This window comes from Apostichopus japonicus, chromosome 17, assembly GCF_037975245.1.
Source record: "Apostichopus japonicus isolate 1M-3 chromosome 17, ASM3797524v1, whole genome shotgun sequence".
NCBI lineage: Eukaryota > Metazoa > Echinodermata > Holothuroidea > Aspidochirotida > Stichopodidae > Apostichopus > Apostichopus japonicus.
In genome coordinates this window covers 24524322-24537528 of record NC_092577.1, presented here as the reverse complement: position 1 = coordinate 24537528, position 13207 = coordinate 24524322, and the positions used below count along the sequence as shown (strand labels likewise).

General features: G+C 41.8%; 1 pseudogene; it reads left to right on the top strand.

The window, feature by feature from the left end:
- Positions 1 to 12861: 12861 nt before the first annotated feature.
- Positions 12862 to 12934, top strand: LOC139957827 (U2 spliceosomal RNA; annotated as a pseudogene).
- Positions 12935 to 13207: the final 273 nt, after the last annotated feature.

The following is a 13207-nucleotide window of genomic DNA, read 5'->3' as shown; positions in this document are numbered from 1 at the left end:
CCCCGCCCCCCCCCCCACTTTAAAGGTACCATACATGACTTACTCAACTTTCCCATGATCATTAATGATACTTTCACAGATGTTTTATACAAACATCCATCTTGGTTGTGTACTGGACCAATTCTACCCTTTCATAGGGTAAAATGCAGAAACTATTCTCGTCAATTACTAGGAGTCTAGTGATAGAATGCTTAGGTTTATAATTTGAGTCTGTGTTGAGTGAGAAAATGCTGGTGTCCCTAGTACCATGGAGTTGTAACTACCAAATCCGTGGGTCACCTGATTGGGAGTTAGTAAGTAGTACTTACAAATTAGTATCGAACAACAGGTGATAACTCTGCTTCTAACTTCAGAAAGAGCCAGACTCAACAATAGTACATTTATAACACAGCATTCAGCCTACAGGACAGTCTTCTCCAATTACTATGTTAATACTTCAATACAACTTATCTCTCCTCCTGATAATGGTCCGTATGCTGAAAGAACCAACTTGGGTTGGGTATTGTTGGCTTAATAAACCCTCGAGAATTGCCAGTGGATAAGATAAGTGTGATCCTGTTGGAGTTAGCCACTTTATAGTGTTACGAGGGCCCATTGTAGCCTAACGCTAGTCACTGCTAGTGAGAAACCTAATGTCTCATTAAAATTACGTTCTCATTAAAATGTGGAGAGTAATTGAAATTGCCTACGTGATAAATCAGTATTTGAGAAATTAGGTCGGGTTACCGTGTCACAATGTTATAATACACGATTGTTCTGGTATATTCCTTATGATGACGCGCTGGTCTCGGGTTGACGTCGGTTTACGTGAGATCGCGTGTAAGCTGTACACATCTTCGTGGATTGTCTGGAATGTTCGCGAGCGATGCAAAGGACTTCCAAGAATAGAGAAACTGGGTCAAGTGTATCGAGAAAGATCTAGATGATTCTTGACATGGCGAATCGTATAAAAACCCTCCCAGATCAGAGAGTTCCTCAGTTTCTGAACGAATACAAGCGACGACACATATTATACCATTCTACTATATATCGTCAGTGCTCAACTACCAGTAGTTTCTGAAGGATTGAGATATCGATACAAGATTGATTCTACACTTCCATTCAGAAGTTTGAAGAGGACTTTGCTATGAAAGTACAGTTTTTCAGTCTTTATTTCGGAGAAGGTGAAGAATTTCTGTCTCCGTTCAGGAAGTTCGTTACGCCAGGAGTTGGTGGCTATAAAGCTGATTTTGGACTGACTCTGGTAATATTTAGTCGGCGAGAAGTTCGACTTGTGCTTCACTCTATTGTGGCTGGAAGTCCGTCTTCTATTTTGGAGCATCGCCGGAAAGAAGGTGACTGCTGTTTCTGTGATCGCGAGAAACTTCGTCGAGGACCAGTGAATTTCGCGGTACAACGGACCGAGAATCGTCGTCATCAAGGTCGTGGCCGCTGAGGGATATCGCCGTTGGAAGAGACCAGCGTGTTTTAAAGTGTATCCTATCTTGTTAAGTTTGTGACTAATTTTCTGTATATTTGTAATTACCGTTTGTTGTTGTTGGTTCAGACTCCATTGTTCAATATAGTTTACGTTCTCATTAAAATTCTCTAGTCTCGTCAATTTGTCTGTGTTCCTTACGGAAACGAACCCAGGCTTGTGTCTCGTTAAAAATTAGTTATCGAGACCTCTCGCATTCCAACGTAACAATAGTGACTTCTCGCCCCACTTCTGGATTTGGCAGTATTTACCTCGTGATGGGGTTCACATTTGTTTCAAATGTAATGGAGGTTGTGCCAACTCAGGTGGCACAGTTAATGGAATTGGAATTTAATGAACGAAATTTTGAAAAGGCTTATTCAAGAGAAGATAAGAAATTTCTTAACATCCTTAAAAAGGGAGTATGCCAGTTAAGTGACGGTCATTATCAACTGCCATTACCCATTAAATTGTCTCAGTTTTTTTTTTAAATAATAAATGTATGGCTGTATATCGTTTGAATCAATGAAGGAAAAAATGGAGCGTAATGATAATTATGCTAAGGATTATGTGCCCTTTATGGAAGAAATTATTGACAAGGGGTATGCTGAAATAGTTGCTAGTTCTGAGATAAATGCTGATCAGGTAAACTGTATTCCTCATCACGGAGTATATCACCCTAAGAAACCAGGAAGGATACGTGTAGTATTTGATTGCAGTGCAAAATTCAAAGGAATTTACTTAAACGATCAATTACTAACTGGTCCTAATTTGAACAACGATCTACTTGGTTTTCTCTTTCGTTTTCGTCAAGAAAGAATTGCATTTGCAGAAGATATAGAATCAATGTTCTATCAATTTAAGGTTAGTCCCGAACAGCGTAATCTTCTAAGATTCCTTTGGTGAAATAAGGGTAATTTTAACGGTGACCCTATGAGGAATATCGTATGACTGTACATTTGTTTGGAGCAGGACCATCTCCATGGTGTGCAAATTTTGGTGTAAAACAAATTGTAAATTCGGGGAGGATGTAGCAAATTTTGTGAATCGTAGCTTTTATGTTGATGATGGTCTCCAATCTGTTGATACAGTTAGAGCTGTAGACCTCATTTCTCGAACGAAACAAATGCTACATAAGGGCGGCGTTAACTTCACCAAAATTAAGTGTAATTCCAAGGCTGTGTTGCGATCAATTCCTGAGGAAAATCTTGCGGTTGCTTCTGGGCATTTAGATCTCTCCTCAAATGCAACTCATTTGGATCTGGTTCTTGGAGTACAATGGTGTATTGAATCAGATAGATTTTAATTTAAGATAACACTTAGTGATAGCCCTTTGACACGGCGTGGTATCCTTTCTACGATTGGTTCGGTGTGTGACCCATTTGGGTTTATAGCTCCAGCTGTGCTCCCAGGAAAACAAATCTTACAGCAATTATGTTATGATCATTTAGATTGGGATAGCCCCTTGCCAGATGAGCTACATAGTAAGTGAGAAAAGTGGAGGATGGGTTTATCCAAGTTACAAACCATCATAATTGATAGGTGTTTTAAGCCTGTTCAACTTGGCACCGTTACAAAGACAGAACTGCATCATTAATCGTGAAGGTAAAGTTCATTTTATCTTCGTTCTTGGAAAGTCTAGGGTTGTTCCCCTTAGGCCTATTACAGTACCACGCCTAGAGCTGGCTGCAGCTGTTTTGTCGGTCAAAATGTGATTGCCTTGTTGAAACAGGAGTTGGAGTACAGTTTTATCAATGATGTTTCTGGTCTGATAGTCAGGCAGTCCTTGGGTATATCAATAATCATGTCAAAAGATTTCATGTGGGTGCAACAGATTCATGAAATGAGTCATCGTAGCCAATGGCGTTTTATTAAAGGGTTTGAAAATCCCAGTGACTGCCTCTCGTGGACTAACAGTTCATGAATTAAGGACATCGAGCTGGTTTAGAGGGCCAGAGGTGTTATGGCAAAGTAAACTCCCACTGGTTAAACACGTTACAAAGAAACCTTGAGGTCTTTGATCATGACCCAGAGGTTTAATGTTGCATTTTCCAGTGTCAAATGGAAGTAGATCGTTTAAGCTCCCATTCGAGTTGCTTTAAAGCAAGGAAAGCTATTGCATTATGCCTTTGGCTAAAGGCTATGCTTAAGGCTAAAGCTAGTAAAACCCTCCTTCCGGTTAGGGAACTTAATGTACATTCGTTGTTTGAAGCCGAGATTGAAATACTGCGAATAGTTCAGTCCTATGCATTTAAGGAAGAGCTTCAAATCCTTCGAACAATGAGTGGTGATGCAGTACAATGCTTAAAGAAAGTCAGTCCACTCTATGCTGTACATCCATTTTTGGATGAAAATGGTGTTATTGGGGTTGGTGGTCATATATTTAAATCTAGCTTCGAATTTAAAGTGAAGCAATCCTGTAGTTATTCCTAAATTATGCCATGTAGCAGAGGTCCTTGTCAGACATTTTCATGAGTTGCCCACCAGGGTAGAGCTTTAACTTCAAACGAAATTAGGGCAAATGGTTATTGGATCATTGGTGGTAGTTCTTTAATTGGTAAAGTGATATACAAATTTGTTACTTGTAGACGGCTTCGTGGTAGTTTGGGTCAACAGAAAATGTCAGACTTACCGGTTGATCGAGCGGAGTCTAGTACACCCTTTACATATTGTGGTGTACATTGTTTTGGGCCCTGGCTTGTTAAGGAAGGTCGTAAGAAATTAAAGAGGTTTGGGGTGTTATTTACGTGTATAGCCTCAAGGACGGTACTCCTAGAGGTAGCTAATTCATTGACCACCGACTCTTTCAAGCTATACGTGGCCCTGTAAGACAATTGCGTTGTGACCAGGGCACTAATTTTGTAGGGGCAAATAACGCATTGTTAGCTGCATTAAAAGAAATTAATCGAGGTGTAAGTAAAAGCTTGCTCGAGCTGGGTTGTGATTATATTGAATTTAAATTTAATGTTCCACAAGCTAGTCATATGGGTGGGTGTCTGGGACCGACATATTAAAACGGTTCGTCGTCATTAGAGCCGTTAACTCCTAATCATTTAATTACTTTCAAGTCGAAGGTACTTCTTCCACCTCCAGGTCAGTTCGACTCTGAAGATATGTATTGTAGAAAACGATGGCGTAGAGTACAATATTTATTAAATGTATTTTGGTCCAGATGGAGGAAGGAATACCTTCAAAATCTTCAGGTTAGGCAAAAGTGGTGTTCGCCATCTGTCAACATAGATGTTGGGGACAAAGTTTTAATTAAGGATATTGACAAGCCAAGAAATAGGTGGCCCATGGCTAGAGTACAAGAGACAATTGAAGGTAGTGACAAATATGTTCGTAAGGTGAAGCGTAGGTTAGCTTCTGACATTAATAAAAAGGGTAAACGTCAGGGTCCTGTTAATGTTGTTGATAGACCCAATTCATAAATTGGTAGTATTAGTTAAGGCCTCACAGGAGAGTAGTCATGAGGGGCCATAGTCCACTCTAAGATTGTATATTAAGCATCTATGTACTCTGTAGCATGTTTAGTGTATAAAATGATTTCTCATTTTGAGGGGCCATGTAGTGAATGTATTTGCGTGTTTCCGTATTGTTGTGTTGTCACGAACGACTGTATTCATCGTACGCTGGTCTGGGTGATAAGTAGGTCACTCGTCGTGACTGATAACCGTGTTTAATTTTTCTGGAAGCGACGAGAAATGATGGCGCTATTCAGTATTAGCGATTACAAAATTTTATCAGGTGACCGGATATCGTCGATCAATGAACGTTGAACTGTCAGTCGTATCTTCGAGACATGGATGATTCTCGATGTTTTTCCGTCAGGATTCCTGGATTCCCGGCTATATATAAAAAGAGATATTTTCGGTGATTTGGAGTTTTCCGATCTATTGTGAGAAGAAATTCATCTGAGATAAAAGATTAATTATCGAGGGGACGGACGGAGGAACTGGTGGACTGTTTGTTTATGAGATTGGGACAGGCGTGACTTCGGCAGAGTTTTTCGGAGTTCACCCAGGAGGAAGCCATCCTTGGGATACAAACGTTCAGTCGAATTGGACCAGCGGGGAACGGTTTTGCTCCTGAACAAGTCAGGGGATACCAGCCCACGAGGGATACTCCCGACATCGTTGTTGGTGACGCAAGGAGGTCAGAATAGCTACGAAAGGAACCGAGAGCCGGCACGCGCCGCGTAAGATAAGTTAAGTAATCTTTTAACAATTTAACGGCCGTATAATATTGTTAAATCTGTCTGTAATATTCCAAATTTCTAGTACCAATAATCCTTGTACAAATCAGTAGAGATCGTATAATTGTAAATATATCGGTTTTGTTAACTTTCAGAAACCTATCAGTAGTCTTTTGGTCCTTTGAGTTTACTTCCCTGAAAGCTATCTAAAATTGTATTTTATCGGCTTTTAAGGCCAAGGGGAAAACCCGGGGTCGGAACAGAGGGGGCGCTAGAGGGTGCCATTTTGTTTTATCCCACGGAAGTTCTGACATGTGTGTTACATAACATTTGGTGTAACTTTGTTTCACCATACCTCAAATTGTTCAGATTGAGCTGCATAATTATTCGCACATGTTTGAACGAGGACCTTGTATGATTGGCTTGTTGAACCCTCGTGATTTGTGTTACGTAATAAGTCCTTTTCAATGGCCATTGATATATATACATATATTGGGCGCACACGGAAAAAGGACTATTGGCGTTGGTTGCGTCTAGCCAGGATACATAATTCTACATATATCTGAGATTACTTGCGAAATGGTCGGAAAGTAATGCCACGTAATTAATGCTGTTCTTATTAGGGACAAGTGGTTTGTTGATGTTGTCGATGTTAAAGGGCTAAAGAGGTACTTTCAAAATACTATTTTGGTGTGTATATATTATAACTTAAATGCTTTCGTGTGTTTGCTGGTTTCATGTTTGTGCAATAGTGAAATTTGTGTTGCTTTATTTCTGGCCAAAAAAGTCGATAAAATGTTCTATTTAGTACCGCAAATTTCTATGTTTGTATTTCGATAGTTTTATGGAGTCATGCGACTGCGGAGTCAAATAAATTGCGGTCACTTCAATTTTTGGTTCCTTGCTAAAAGCAAAGGAACCTATGTATTCAGGTTGGCGTGTGTGTGTGTGTGTGTATGTATGTGTGTGTGTGTGTGTGTGTGTGTGAGCTTGTATGCACGATAACTCAACAAGGGATTGACTGATCATGATCAAACTTGGTGGGTGGGTAGCCCATAGTGAGTAGATGAACCCTATTGTTTTTGGTGCCCACAAAGGTCACCAAAGGTCACTTATGGTCCAAAAACCCAAAATACTAAAACTGCAATAACTCCCAGTGCCAATGTGCGACAAGGTTGATATTTTGGGACAAGTTGTGAACTGGTTAGGGAAACATTTTGAACCTTAACGGTCATGTGATCTGAGGTCACCAAAGGTCAATTAATGTTAAAAAAACAGTTTTTTTGCGATAACTTGAGAACGAATTGTCCGTTAGGGTTGGGAGTTGCTTCAGTGTAATCCAATTGTCGACCCACATCTGGGTGACCCTTGACCTCAATTTGACCTCTGGTGACCTTTTCATGTTTTGGGGATTTTTACAGTTTCGATGCTATTTTCAGATGTCAAAGGTACCTTCCGATCATAAATATTGATAGGTTGACCCCCGTGTGACCTTTGTGTGCGAACTTATAAGGGGTTAAAGTTTTCGGTCGGAGTTAGGATGGCTGTACAGACTTATCGTGTTGATTTTTGGAATCAGCAGATCAAACTACATTTGAAACCAAGGTCAAAAGGTCAAAGGTCACATTAGAAAAACTGTGCTTAGTTTGGGAGAAAACGGGCAAAAAAGAAAATGTTTGGTTTTGATGCTAGATTTGGATATCAAAGGTACCTTCCGATCAAAAATGTCAATGGGTTGACACCCGGGTGACCTTTGTGTGTAAAGTTATACAAGGTCAAAGTTAATTTTCAGACATTTAATGCAATAACTCCCAGGGCCAAGGTGTAACAAGGTTGATATTTTGGGACAAGTTGCAAATGGTATAGAGGAATATTTTCAAACTTAACGGTCATGTGATCCGAGGTCATCAAAGGTCAATTAATGTTAAAAAACTAGTATTTTGGGTGAGAAAATGGGCAAAGAAAAAATGTTTGAATTTTTACAGTTTTGATGCTATATTCACGTCTCACCAATCAAAAATGTCAATAGGTTTACCCCAGGTGACCATTGAGTGTGAAGTTATATGAGGTCAAAGTAAACTTTCAGACATTTAGTGCAATAATTCCCAGTTCCAAGGTGTGACACGGTTGATATTTTGGGACAAGTTGCAAATGGTACAGGGGAATATTTTCAAACTTAACGGTCATGTGATCCGAGGTCACCAAAGGTCAATTAATGATAAAAAACTAGTATTTTTGCGATAACTTGAGAACGAATTGTCCGTTCGGGTTGGGAGTTGCTTCAATTTAATCCAATTGTCGACCCGCATCTGGGTGACCCTTGACCTCAATTTGACCTCTGGTGACCTTTTCATGTTTTGGGGATTTTTACAGTTTCGATGCTATTTTCAGATGTCAAAGGTACCTTCTGATCATAAATGTCAATGGGTTGACCCCCGTGTGACCTTCGTGTGCGGAGTTATACGAGGTCAAAGTTAATTTTCAGACATTTAATGCAATAACTCTCAGTTCCAAGGTGTGACACGGTTGATATTTTGGGACAAGTTGCAATGGTATAGGGGAATATTTTCAAACTTAACGGTCATGTGATCCGAGGTCACCAAAGGTCAATTAATGATAAAAAAACTAGTATTTTTGTGATAACTTGAGAACGAACTGTCCGTTAAGGTTGGGAGTTGCTTCAATGTAATCCAGTTGTCGACCCGCATCTGGGTGACCCTTGACCTCAATTTGACCTCTGGTGACCTTTTCATGTTTTGGGGATTTTTACAGTTTCGATGCTATTTTCAGATGTCAAAGGTACCTTCTGATCATAAATGTCAATGGGTTGACCCCCGTGTGACCTTCGTGTGCGGAGTTATACGAGGTCAAAGTTAATTTTCAGACATTTAATGCAATAACTCTCAGTTCCAAGGTGTGACACGGTTGATATTTTGGGACAAGTTGCAAATGGTATAGGGGAATATTTTCAAACTTAACGGTCATGTGATCCGAGGTCACCAAAGGTCAATTAATGATAAAAAACTAGTATTTTTGTGATAATTTGAGAACGAACTATATTCAGATGTCAAAGGTGCCTTCTAATCATAAATGTCAATAGGATGACCCCCGTGTGACCTTCGTGTGCGAAGTTATACGAGGTCAAAGTTAAAATATATTAATGAGGTCACAGGTCAAACGTGAAAAACTCCCAAGTTGCAATAACTTGGCTACTATTTATTGGAATTTCGTCAAACTTGGTATGATGATATTGGTAGATAGTCTCCACACACTGATGTGTGTTGCAATTGATATCATGCATGTTTATAAGGGGGGGGGCCTAGCATTATTTCGTTATGAAAAGTTTGTATGCACAATAACTCAACAAGGGAATGACCAATCATTACCATACTTGGTGAGTGGGTGGCCCATAGTAAGTAGATTAACCCTGTTGATTTTGGTGCTCATTTCATGAATATTAATGAGGTCATGGGGTCAAACGTGAAATACTCCAAATTGCAATTACTTGGCTACTATTACTAGTCGGAATTTCGTCAAACTTGGTATCATGATAATGGTAGATAGTCTTCACACACTGATGTGTGTTGCAATTGATATCAGGGCTTAGCATTACTTTGGCAACAAAAGTTTGTGAGCATAAATTACTGTTGTTGTATTAGGGCTTTGTTAGAAATTTCCCTATGAATGGAACTAATGAACAGCAGCAAGGAACCATGAAATGTTTTCATTCTGGTTGTATGAAACTGTCCTCGTTTTCGTCTTGCCACGACCGTTACAACACATTTTACACAATTACTCACTATCACACATTCCCACTAGGATATTTTTAGTATTCAACAGGATTGTAGTATTTAGCTTGTCCCTTGCAATTTTAAATTGAGTGTACGTATACACACGGCACGTTGAATAATACACGGGCGAAACTCGCAGTGTCCTGCAATACCATTTCTTTTCTCAGTTCGTATATTTCTCAAGAAACCGACACGGATAAATAGTCAGGTGGCTTAGCAAATTTAACGTTACCGGCCGGACAAAAGTACCAAATTTGGCATGGAGTTTCTTTTCGACCTATCTATCGATTTTATCCGTGGAACCCACTTTATAGGTTCCGATTTTTCAAGATGGCAGCCAAAATCCAAGATGGCCGCCAGAAAAAAAGGAAATGTCATATATCTGGCTGTAAAAATCAGAAATGAACAAATTATGGGTGTTTCTGGGGTTCACTGAAACAGATGATGGTCATGGCATCTTGTTTGGGCCACCCATTTCCAAGATGGCGGCCAGAATCCAAGATGGCCGCCTGGAAAAAAAGGAAATTTCATATATATTCATTCCCCAGACCCCTGTGCCCTTTACTGATCGAGACCATCAAACCGTCCGTCCTCAAACGTGTCAATGAAACCGGGCTAGCACCCTGACTATATGTTATGGCTGGTATTCTAATTGTGTCAGGAAGACTTGTTGTCTGGTATAGACAAGGCCCCCCCCCCTTCATAAACACAACGTCAATTCTGCGAACCACACACGCTAAGTCAGGTCACTAGTTATCTGAGGTCAACCAATAACACAACAATAACAACCAATAACGAAGGCTTGAAACCATCATTCCCACACCAACCGGACAAAGGGACACTCCAGCCAAAGGTGTTGCATAGTCTCGATGGCTTTACAGCCCACACGGGGACAAATACCATCACCTAATCGCCACCTGACTAGGCGAAAATGGTTAGTGAAGGGGACCCCATGTGCAATCCTCCCGCCAAGTCCCGGAGACGGCTATCTAGTGACTTACAACACACAGACCGCCACACATCTGAAGAGATGGCGGTTTGGCAAGCCGACGGGCACACAGGCGCGAGCATTGAACATACCACAGAGGGGGCCACGTTCAGCAGAACATCTGGCCCACCCTCCTCTTTGATTCTACGAAGTGAGTCACCAATCTGAGTATACACCCGAAGGGCGTGTCGCTTTTGGCCGGTTATTGGAAAAGGATCCGGGCCGAAAAAGAAACACACCCCAGAACCTAACAAAAAAAGGCAAACGTGGGATTCTCAAACGCAACGTAAAAACCTTTCAAAAGGAGAAAGCGCAGTTTAGATGGTATGTGGACCAAACCATGCCCACCGCTCTTTTACAGAACGATCCTTTTGAGAAGGTTTGGTTTGCACTTTCCCCAAATGAAATCAACAATGATCCTCTCCAATCACACCAAGGCATAATCCGTTGCAGCGATCACCGTACCAGGATACATACCTAAGGAGAGGAACAATGAAAAGATTAACAACTGTAACCTCTCAGGGAGCAAGAGCCACCTCCGACTGAATGTGTCGAGCCTTGCCTCCACCTGATCAGCCTTCTCGGCCCAAGTGGTGGCCTCCGGGGCAGCATAACCTAGACAGGTGCCATTTACCCTGATCATGATATCTGACCAAGTAGCATCGAACGGGAGGGTTTGGCCGCGCCAACCTCCTAAATGCAGTCCTTTGGTCTTGTTAAGTCTGGCACCAGTAGCCTCTTGGAAAGTGGCCTTCGATAAAAGCTTGAAGGAGCTTGAAGGAGGCGAGGTCCGACACAATACAAGTGACGTCATCGGCATATTGCACGCATTTAACTATGGCCCCACTCGGTACATTGAAGGGTCGAAAACCCAAGCATCTGTCCAGCGAGGTACTGAAGAGAACATACAACAACGGGGAGAGGGGACAACCCTGACGGACTCCCCTTCGAACCGGGAAGGGACCAGAAGTAAATCCGTTAACAGTGACCATGCTCGTGACGTCCTTATATAGTAACGAGACCCAACGAATAAACACTGAGTTCAATCCGAAGGACTCTAAGGATCTGAACGGAAAGTCGTGATCTACCATTTCAAAGGCCTTCTTCTGGTCCAAGGAGACCAGTGCACATGGCAAATCACGAACTTTAACAAACTTGATCAAATCTCTCATCAACCAGAGGTTATGTTGAATACACTTGCCTCGCACAGCACAAGTCTGGAGAGGACCTACAATATCCGGCATCACATCCGCTAAGCGATTTCCTAATGCTTTGGCCAGGATTTTGTAGTCCACATTTAACAGCGTTATTGGACGCCTATTAGGGTCCAAAGGGTCTCCCGACTTTGGGAGGAGAACAATATTTCCAGCCCTCTGTGTTTGGCTCATGTAATTCAACTGGAAAGCGGTAGCGAACACGTCACTCAAGTCCCCACCGAGAACCTCCCAGAAAGTCCTATAGAACTCAGCAGGGAGGCCATCTGGACCCGGGGACTATCCCTTCTTCATCGCTGCTACCGCTGTCCAGAGCTCACCAACGGAGAGATTCGGAACCCAAGCTATCGTTTTTACTCTAAGGGGGGGGGGGGGGGAGATCCTCGCTAACAGCAGCCTTGGAGTACAGGTTCGAAAAGAACGACCTAAATACCTCAGATGACTAGTGACCTGACTTAGCGTATGTTGTTCGCACAATTGACGTTGTGTTTATGAAGGGTGCGCAATCGTACAAAATCTCCCAAATGAGTCGGTATTCACATCTGGTCGGTTTTCCCTCAAGTTACCCTATTATATAGTTGACTCAATATAATCAGTCTTACATGACACTCGTAACTCCCATGTAATAACGGGCTTTGCGACAGTGTCTATCCACGGTCAATCACACCTCAAAGTTCCACAATAAGTCCTAAGTGACACAATTAGAATACCAGCCATGACATATAGTCAGGGTGCTAGCCCGGTTTCATTTACGTTTGAGGACGGACGGTTTGATGGTCCAGTAAAGGGCACAGGGGTCTGGGGAATGAATATATTTTTTTTTCCAGGCGGCCATCTTGGATTCTGGCTGCCATCTTGGAAGTGGGTGGCCCAAGCAACATGCCATGACCATCATCTGTTTCAGTGACCCCGGAAACACCTGAATTGACCCATAATTTGTTCATTTCTGATTTTTACAGCCAGATATATGACATTTCCTTTTTTTTCTGGCGGCCATCTTGGATTTTGGCCGCCATCTTGAAAAATCGGAGCCGATCAAGTGGGTTCCACGGATAAAATCAATAGATAGGTCGAAAAGAAACTCCATGCCAAATTTGGTACTTTTGTCCGGCATGTAACGTTAACCCTGAAAATTGTTGCTAAGCCACCTGACTAAAACGACAATATACCTTTATGTAAATATCTCTCATGGTCGGTATATCATAGGCATCTATTTCATCGCTTCTCGGCCTTTTGGCTAAGATCATGTGTAGTATCTGTTCCCTTCGGGAATGGTGATACACACCTGACGATGATCACACAGTCACAGTCCCGATGCAAGGGGACTGGGGCTGAGAGCGGATCAGTCGTTTGGTAGTTTGGTTTTCGTGCCCAGGTTCTTTCCTGGGTGACTTTTTCTTAAAAAGTATTTCATAGATGGGGTCAGAATGGGGTTGCCTTCTATGATAGTAAGAAAGCCGTTACCATTAAGTACCCAACAGTGGCGTCGCCAAGGGATGGACTGGGTCGTTAAAAAATCGTGCCCCCAAGTTGCCCCCCCCCCCCCTCAGATGCGGTTGAAGT